This window comes from Monodelphis domestica, chromosome 7 (assembly GCF_027887165.1).
Source record: "Monodelphis domestica isolate mMonDom1 chromosome 7, mMonDom1.pri, whole genome shotgun sequence".
NCBI lineage: Eukaryota > Metazoa > Chordata > Mammalia > Didelphimorphia > Didelphidae > Monodelphis > Monodelphis domestica.
In genome coordinates this window covers 244,327,301-244,336,516 of record NC_077233.1, presented here as the reverse complement: position 1 = coordinate 244,336,516, position 9,216 = coordinate 244,327,301, and the positions used below count along the sequence as shown (strand labels likewise).

The following is a 9,216-nucleotide window of genomic DNA, read 5'->3' as shown; positions in this document are numbered from 1 at the left end:
TAGAATTAGGGTAGGATATCAAAATACCAGGGAGTCCACAAATGACAATCATAACTTTGAATGTGAATGGGATGAACTCACCCATAAAATGTAGAAGAATAGCAGAATGGATTAGAATCTAAAACCCTACCATATGTTGTCTTCAAGAAACACACATGAGGCGGGTTGACACCCTCAAGGTCAGAATTAAAGGATGGAGTAAGACCTTCTGGGCCTCAACTGATAGAAAGAAGGCAGGAGTGGTAATCATGATATCTGATAATGCCAAAGCAAAAGTAGACCTGATCAAAAGGGATAGGGAAGGTAATTATATTTTGTTAAAAGGGACTTTAGACAATGAGGAAATATCATTAATCAACATGTATGCACCAAATAATATAGCACCCAAATTTTTAATGGAGAAACTAGGAGAATTGAAGGAAGAAATAGACAGTAAAACCATATTAGTGGGAGACTTCAACCAACCATTATCAAATTTAGATAAATCAAATAAAAAAATAAATAAGAAAGAGGTAAAAGAAGTAAATGAAATCTTAGAAAAATTAGAATTAATAGACATATGGAGAAAAATAAATAGGGATAAAAAGGAATACAGCTTCTTCTCAGCACCACATGGCACATTCACCAAAATTGACCATACATTAGGTCACAGAAACATAGCACACAAATGCAAAAAAGCAGAAATAATGAATGCAGCCTTCTCAGATCACAAGGCAATAAAAATAATGATTAGTAATTGTACCTGGAAAACCAAATCAAAAACTAATTGGAATTTAAAATATATGATACTCCAAAATTGTTTAGTTAAAGAAGAAATCATAGAAACAATTAATAATTTCATCGAGGAAAATGAGAATGGCGAGACATCCTTTCAAACCTTTTGGGATGCAGCCAAAGTGGTAATCAGAGGTAAATTCATATCCCTGAATGCTTATATTAACAAACTAGGGAGAGCAGATATCAATCAATTGGAAATTCAAATGAAAAAACTCAAAAGCAATCAAATTAAAACCCCCCAGCAGAAAACCAAACTAGAAATCCTAAAAATTAAGGGAGAAATTAATAAAATCGAAAGTGATAGAACTATTGATTTAATAAATAAGACAAGAGGCTGGTACTTTGAAAAAACAAACAAAATAGACAAAGTACTGGTCAATCTAATTAAAAAAAGGAAGGAAGAAAAGCAAATTCACAGCATTAAAGATGAAAAGGGGGACAGCACCTCCGATGAAGAGGAAATTAAGGCAATCATTAGAAATTACTTTGCCCAATTATATGGCAATAAATACACCAATTTAGGGGATATGCATGAATATATACAAAAATACAAACTGCCTAGACTAACTGAAGAGGAAATAGAATTATTAAATAATCCCATATCAGAAAATGAAATCCAACAAGCCATCAAAGAACTTCCTAAGAAAAAATTCCCAAGGCCTGATGGATTCACCAGGGAATTCTATCAAACATTCAGAGAACAGTTAATCCCAATACTATACAAACTATTTGACATAATAAGCAAAGAGGGAGTTCTACCAAATTCCTTTTACGACACAAACATGGTACTGATTCCAAAACCAGGCAGGTCAAAAACAGAGAAAGAAAACTATAGGCCAATCTCCCTAATGAATATAGATGCAAAAATCTTAAATAGGATACTAGCAAAAAGACTCCAGCAAGTGATGAGAAGGATCATTCACCGTGATCAAGTAGGATTTATACCAGGGATGCAGAACTGGTTCAATATTAGGGAAACCATCCACATAATTGACCACATCAACAAGCAAACCAGAAAGAACAACATGATTATCTCAATAGACGCAGAAAAAGCATTTGATAAAATACAACACCCATTCCTATTAAAAACACTAGAAAGCATAGGAATAGAAGGGTCATTCCTAAAAATAATAAACAGTATATATCTAAAACCAACAGCTAATATCATCTGCAATGGGGATAAACTAGACCCATTCCCAATAAGATCAGGAGTGAAACAAGGATGCCCATTATCACCTCTACTATTTGACTTTGTACTAGAAACACTAGTAGTAGCAATTAGAGAAGAAAAAGAAATTGAAGGCATCAAAATAGGCAAGGAGGAGACCAAGTTATCACTCTTTGCAGATGACATGATGGTCTACTTAAAGAATCCTAGAGATTCAACCAAAAAGCTAATTAAAATAATCAATAACTTTATCAAAGTTGCAGGATACAAAATAAACCCACATAAATCATCAGCTTTTCTATATATCTCCAACACAGCTCAGCAGCAAGAACTAGAAAGAGAAATCCCATTCAAAATCACCTTAGATAAAATATAATACCTAGGAATCTACCTCCCGAGACAAACATAGGAACTATATGAACACAACTACAAAACACTCTCCACACAACTAAAATTAGACTTGAGCAATTGGAAAAACATTAACTGCTCATGGATAGGATGAGCCAATATAATAAAAATGACTATCCTACCCAAACTTATTTATCTATTTAGTGCCATACCCATTGAACTACCAAAATACTTCTTCACTGATTTAGAAAAAAACATAACAAAGGTCATTTGGAAGAACAAAAGATCAAGAATATCCATGGAAATAATGAAAATAAAAACACATATTATGGGGGCCTTGCAGTCCCTGACCTTAAACTATATTACAAAGCAGCAATCATAAAAACAATTTGGTACTGGCTAAGAATCAGAAAGGAAGATCAGTGGAATAGACTGGGGGAAAGTGACCTCAGCAAGACAGTATATGACAAACCCAAAGATCCCAGCTTTTGGGACAAAAATCCACTATTTCGTAAAAACTGTTGGGAAAATTGGAAGACAGTGTGGGAGAGACTAGGAATAGATCAACACCTCACACCCTACACCAAGATAAATTCAAAATGGGTGAGTGACTTAAACATAAAGAAGGAAAACATAAGTAAATTGGTTAAACACAGAATAGTATACATGTCAGACCTTTCGGAGGGGAAAGACTTTAAAACCAAGCAAGACATAGAAAGAATCACAAAATGTAAAATAAATAATTTTGACTACATCAAATTAAAAAGCTTTTGCACAAACAAAACCAATGTAACTAAAATCAGAAGGGAAACAACAAACTGGGAAAAAATCTTCATAGAAACCTCTGACAAAGGTTTAATTACTCATATTTATAAAGAGCTAAATCAATTGTACAAAAAATCAAGCCATTCTCCTATTGATAAATGGGCAAGGGACATGGATAGGCAGTTCTCTGATAAAGAAATCAAAACTACTAATAAGCACATGAAGAAGTGTTCTAAATCTTTTATAATCAGAGAAATGCAAATCAAAACAACTCTGAGGTATCACCTCATACCTAGCAGATTGGCTAACATAACAGCAAAGTAAAATAATGAATGCTGGAGGGGATGTGGCAAAGTAGGGACATTAATTCATTGCTGTTGGAGTTGTGAACTGATCCAACCATTCTGGAGGGCAATTTGGAACTATGCCCAAAGGGCGACAAAAGAATATCTACCCTTTGATCCAGCCATAGCACTGCTGGTTCTGTACCCCAAAGAGATAATGGACAAAAAGACTTGTACAATAATATTCATAGCTGTGCTCTTTGTGGTGGCCAAAAACTGGAAAACGAGGGGATGCCCATCAATTAGGGAATGGCTGAGCAAATTGTGGTATATGTTGGTGATGGAATACTATTGTGCTAAAAGGAATAATAAAGTGGAGGAATTCCATGGAGACTGGAACAACCTCCAGGAAGTGATGCAGAGCAAGAGGAGCAGAACCAGGAGAACATTGTACACAGAGACTGATACACTGTGGTATAATCGAACGTAATGGACTTCTCCATTAGTGGCAGTGTAATGTCCCTGAACAATTTGCAGGGATCCATGAGAAAAAAACACTATTCATAAGCAAAGGATAAACTGTGGGAATAGAAACACCGAGGAAAAGCAACTGCCTGAATACAGCGGTTGAGGGGACATGACAGAGGAGAGACTCTAAATGAACACTCTAGTGCAAATATTATTAACATAGCAATGGGTTCAAATCAAGAAAACATGTAATGCCCAGTGGATTTACGCGTCGGCTATGGGGGGTGGGTGGGGAGGAAAAGAAAATGATCTATATCTTTAATGAATAATGCTTGGAAATGAGCAAATAAAATATTAAAAAAAAAGAAATGGGGCAAGACTAGAATAAAAGAGTAGGGAGTTTTTGGTTATTAGCACCTTATGAATCAGGAAATAGAGCACCTTGGGAAATCCTAAGGGGAAAAGAAAGCTGAGGGGAGACTTCCACAGGAGGGAATGGGGAAGGAGGGAGAGTGATTCTTTGTTAAACCCTAGCAACAGGAGCTTCACCAAGCTAACCATATGCTCCAGTTGCATCCATATGAGGGTGTACTGATTGGGGATACCTGAAGCATTCTCAGTCCTACCCCCTACTCCCATGGATGGGGTGGGAAGGAGGCAAAAGGGATACTCTTTTCTAGTGCAGTGTTCTATTTCTCCCCAACTAAGAACAGTAAATATTGCACAATTGTACTAATGGATTGCTGTCTCATATAGAGAGACACTACTCTTCTACCACCAGACACTCAGTGCCAAGGAGAAGTAAATGCTGAAAGTTTTGTTTTTAGAGGCAGCTCATGAGAACAGTGCCAAAGCCTATAGAACCTGTGGCTCTATTCATTGGGGATTGGTTGAGACATGACATAATCCAACTATCCAACTGTATCTCAGAGGGCCTCAGGAAGACTGATACTTCATGAATGCCATCAAGATGGCTAGAGAATCATTATACCACCAAGACACTGTGAGTTGCAGGAGGCCATATTGCACAAGGCTTAGGAACTTTTGTCCTAAAAGGATGGGGGCAACTCTAGCGACAGCCCAAGAACAAGGAGGGGGAAAAGAAAGGGGAGATTTGTGCATTGAAAAGAAGACATTATGAAAGACCTGAAGTTCCCTGTAGCTTTTGAGTTCACCTTTCAAAGGGATAATTTCAGAAGCATCAGGACTTCTGCGTGGTTCTCTATAAGCAGGGCAGCAGACAAGGCTGCCAGTTCAAAGAGTATTCCCCATTGAGAGCTCTTTGGGCCCCAAACTTCCATTACAAATCATCCCCTTGAGAATTCAGCATATACACATACACATACACAGAGTAGCATAAAGCAACATGGAGATTTTGTCCAGGTTTCCTTACCATTCTATTCTATTTCTGACCCTGGATCACCAAAAAAATCTAGATAAAAATAAAAACCTCAAAACTTGTAGAAATCACAGCTGGGGTATCAAAACCTTCAAGACCCTGAGGGTATTATCAGGACTTCATTTCAAGAAAAGTTGATCTAGGCAGGAGGAATAAGGAATTTGCCTTTTATTCCCTGCCAGGATCTCATCAAAGGGGGAAAAAAAAGAAAAAAAAGGAAAGATAGGAAACCCAGAATTTCAAAAATTTAGGCTCAAATGCCCTTTTTAGCAAAAGAGGATCAGATCAGGATGCTGGAACCCCATTGATGGGTGTAGGAAGCTATAAACAAAATCTCCTTTACCCTTCCTCCCACCCAGGGTACACCCTGATCTTTCTCATTCACAATTGCTTACCATAGATGCTCTCATTTTTCCTAAGGTGCTGACCAGGCTTCTACCTATCTCCTTCCCAACCCTATCATCACCTCCATCCTGCCAGGTCCATACCCCAAACTGCTTCCCCTCCCCATTGGCAGACACTGGCTTCAAGACACTCAGGCTCACAACATTTCTCTCCAAAGGCACCATAGGAGGCCACTTCCAAGCAGCTCCTGGAAAGGATATTTTTTCTTTTAAAAAATGGTTCCCCCCCCTTTTTAAACAAATACATAAATAACTTTATTTAAAAATATCATTCCCTAGGTCCTAGGTTCAAATCTGGCCTCAGACACTTCCCAGCTGTATGACCCTGGGCAAGTCACTTGACCCCCATTGCCTAGCCCTTACTACTCTTCTGCCTTGGAGCCAATAAACAGTATTGACTCCAAGACAGAAGGTAAGGGTTTATTTTAAAAATATATATATGATTCCCCAAATTGAGGTATACAGTAGCCTGTTGTCACGGGTGAAGGAATAGAGTAAATTTCGGGGGTGGGGGGGCAGAAGGAGGGGTCTTAACTGGAGACTGCCATCACATAGTTCTTTGAGTGGCTGCTCAAGCCCAACATAATTTGGTTCTTGTAAGTGAGGAGTCCATAAGAAGATGGAGTGGGCCCTGCCTCGTAGAGGACACAAATTGATCCATTTTCCGCAATTTGGTAGGATACTTCATAGGGGTCCACCCAAAGGGTCAACTCATTAGGCAGCATGTGGTATATCTGAGGCAGGCTGAGTCCAATCTGCCTGGCTATCTTGCTGATGATGGGGTCCATATTGTGGTTGATTCAGATGCAGCGGTAGCCTGAACCTTTTGATGGCTTTTCTGTGAACCAGTGGTGTTTATAGTCTTCTGTGAGTGCCTCTTGAAGGACCCCACTGAAAACTTGTAGCCTCTGGTCGCTTACACTGCCCCAGGTCCTCAACAAGCTGGAGATGAACCCCACAGCGGCGGTGATCTCTGGGAGCATATCGGCTCATCTTGGATCGACTGTTGGTGAATGTGGTGGCAGGGGCAGTGAAACTGGCACCAGTAGCAGTGGGAAGGGAAGAGTTCACCAGGCTGAATCAGCCACTACTCTGAAGACTCCAGCTGAGTTGACTTCCAAACCTTCATAGGTGCATCTCATAGGTTTTGAAAGGAGGTCTCATCATTGTCATTTTCTTCTATGAAATTATTGTTTCTATAATTTGTTCTTTAACTAACCCTTTCTGGAAAATCTTATTGTATAATTTCCAATTAATTTTTGATTTACCTCTCCATGTACCCTTACTAATTATTATTTTCATTACATTGTGATCTGAGAACATTACTTTTATTATTTCTGCTTTTTTGCACTTGTTTGCAATGATTTTATGCCCTAATACATGGTCAATTTTTGTGAATGTACCATTTGCTGTTGAAATGAAGGTGTATTCCTTTTTGTACCTATTTGCTTTACTCCACATATCTATTAACTCTAATTCTTCTAAGATTTCATTCACTTCTCTTACCGCTTTCTTATTTATTTTTTGGATTGCTTTATCTATTTTGGATACAGGAAGTTTAAGTATAGTTTTTCTATCTATTTCATCCTTTATTTCCACTAGTTTCTCCTTTAGAAATTTGGATGCTATGCCATTTGGAGCATACATGTTGAGTACTGATATTTCCTCATTGTCTATACTGCCTTTTATCAGAATGTAATTACATTCCCTATCTCTTTTAACTAGATTTATTTTTACGTTGGCTTTGTCAAATAACATGATTGAGACTCCTGCCTTCTATTTATCAGTTGATTCCCAAAAGATTTGGCTCCATCCTCTTACTTTCAACCTATGCATATCTACCTTCCTCCTGTGTATTTCTTGTAGACAGCAAATGGTGGTGGCGTTTTGGATTCTAATCCACTCTGCTATTTGCTTGCTTTTTATGGGTAAGTTTATTACATTCACATCATTCACATTCAGAGTTATGATTATCAGTTGTAAATTTCCCAGAAGTTTGATTTCTACTCCTAGTCCTGCCTTTTCTTCTTTCACTATTTCCTTCTACACCAATGTTTGCTTTTAATACTTCCCCCTAGTTCCCACCCTTATTTTACTTCCCTTTCTACCCCCTGCCTTCTTATCCCCCCCTTATTTTCTTTGCTGCCTTTTGAAAAACTACCCATCACCCTCTCCCTCCCTTGTACAGCTTCCCTCCCCATCAGTCCATTTGTTACCCTTCTACTCCCCTATAGGGCACAAATCTATTCTCTGCTCCAATGGATTGGATTGTTCTTCCCCCTTTAGGTCAATTTCAATGGACATAAGAGTTGAGTATTTCCTATGTCCAAACTCTTTACCATTCCAGTTTATTGATTTTCTCTCCCATCCCACCATGAGATTCTTTGTGACATAAAAATTTACCCCCCTTTTATTTCTTTTCACATTTCTTTTAGTATTAACCTTTATTTTAGTTCTAATGGTATATATATATATATATGTATATAAGTATGCCTATATATGTATGTATGTATTTATGCATACATATATCTATATGTCCATTTATGTCTTGTCATTTCATCCTATACTGTTTGTCATTGTCCCCTCTAAGTGTAATTCTTCTAGATGCTCAGGTGATAGTAACAATTTTTAAGAGTTACCAATGTCCTTTTTTCTTATAGGGATACACATCATTTTAATTTATTGAGTCTCTTTAAAAAAGGTTTTTTTTGTTTGGTTTTTCTTTTTCCCCTCTTTTTTAATTGACTTTTGATGATTCACTTGAGTTCTGTTCTTCTGATTTTCTTTACAAATTCTTGGAATTATTCTATTTTGTTGAATGACTATACTTTCCCTTGTAAGAATATAGTCAGTTTTGTTCGGTTGATTATTGTTGGTTGTAGACGTAGTTCCCTTGCTTTCTGGAATATCGTAGTCCATGCCTTTAAGTTCTTCAGTGTAGATGCTCCCAGATCCTGTGTTATCCTCACTGTGGTTCCATGGTATCTGAATGACTTCATCTTGGCAGCTTATAATATTTTTCTTTGGTTTGATAGTTCTTGAATTTGGCTATAACATTCCTGGGTGTTGTCAGTTGGGGATTAAGTACAGGAGGTGATCTGTGGATTCTTTCAATCTCCACTTTTCCCTCATGTTCTAGAATATTGGGCCAGTTTTCTTGGATAATTTCCTGTAGTATTATGTCCAGGCTTTTTCCTTAGTCATGGTCTCTGGTAGACCAATGATTCTTAAATTGTCTCTCCTCAAATGATTTTCAAAATCTGCTGTTTTGGGAATGAGATGCTTCATATTTTCCTTATTTTTTACATTCTTTTGGTTTTATTGTATACTGTCCTGATGCTTTGTGAGGTCACTTAATTCTAGTTGTTGTATTCTGGTTTTTAAACCCTGCATTTCTTTCCTGGATTTTTGGTCATCCTTCTCCTTCTGGTCTGATTTTCTTTGGAGGTCAGTTTTCATTCTCTTTACCTCATCTCTCATCTCCTTTGCCTCATTTTGCATCTTCTTTGCCTCATCTTTCATCTCCTTTGCCTCATTTTCAAGCTGGTTGATTTTGGCTTTCAAGACACTATTTTTTTTGTTTCCAGGTTATTTATCTTAATT

At 37.5% G+C, this 9,216-nt stretch overlaps 1 pseudogene; it reads right to left on the bottom strand.

The window, feature by feature from the left end:
• Positions 1 to 6,143: 6,143 nt before the first annotated feature.
• On the bottom strand, positions 6,144 to 6,596 carry LOC100617424 (protein BTG2-like; annotated as a pseudogene).
• Between the last annotated feature and the right edge of the window lie 2,620 nt (positions 6,597 to 9,216).